Below are 373 nucleotides of genomic sequence, written 5' to 3' on the forward strand. Positions count from 1 at the left end.
AAACTGTACAGCAACCGAGCTGCCTGCTACACCAAGCTCCTGGAGTTTCAGCTGGCACTCAAGGACTGTGAAGAGTGTATCCAGCTAGAGCCCACCTTCATCAAGGGTTATACACGGAAAGCAGCTGGTCTGGAAGCCAGGAAGGAGTATACAAAAGCCATGGATGTGTACCAAAAAGCGTTAGACCCGGACTCTAGGTGTAAGGAAGCAGCAGATGGTTACCAGCGCTCTATGATGGCACAGTACAACAGACATGATAACCCTGAGGATGTGAAGCGGCGGGCCATGGCTGACCCTGAGGTGCAGCAGATAATGAGTGACCCAACCATGAGGCTCATCCTGGAGCAGATGCAAAAGGACCCCCAGGCTCTGA

The 373-nt window shown here is 52.5% G+C and overlaps 1 pseudogene; it reads left to right on the forward strand.

Annotated features, from left to right (window-relative positions):
• The window catches only part of LOC116099996, a 2,261-nt pseudogene that overhangs the window by 1,810 nt on the left and 78 nt on the right, over positions 1–373 (forward strand).

The sequence above is a fragment of the Mastomys coucha genome, unplaced genomic scaffold (assembly GCF_008632895.1).
Source record: "Mastomys coucha isolate ucsf_1 unplaced genomic scaffold, UCSF_Mcou_1 pScaffold20, whole genome shotgun sequence".
Lineage (NCBI taxonomy): Eukaryota > Metazoa > Chordata > Mammalia > Rodentia > Muridae > Mastomys > Mastomys coucha.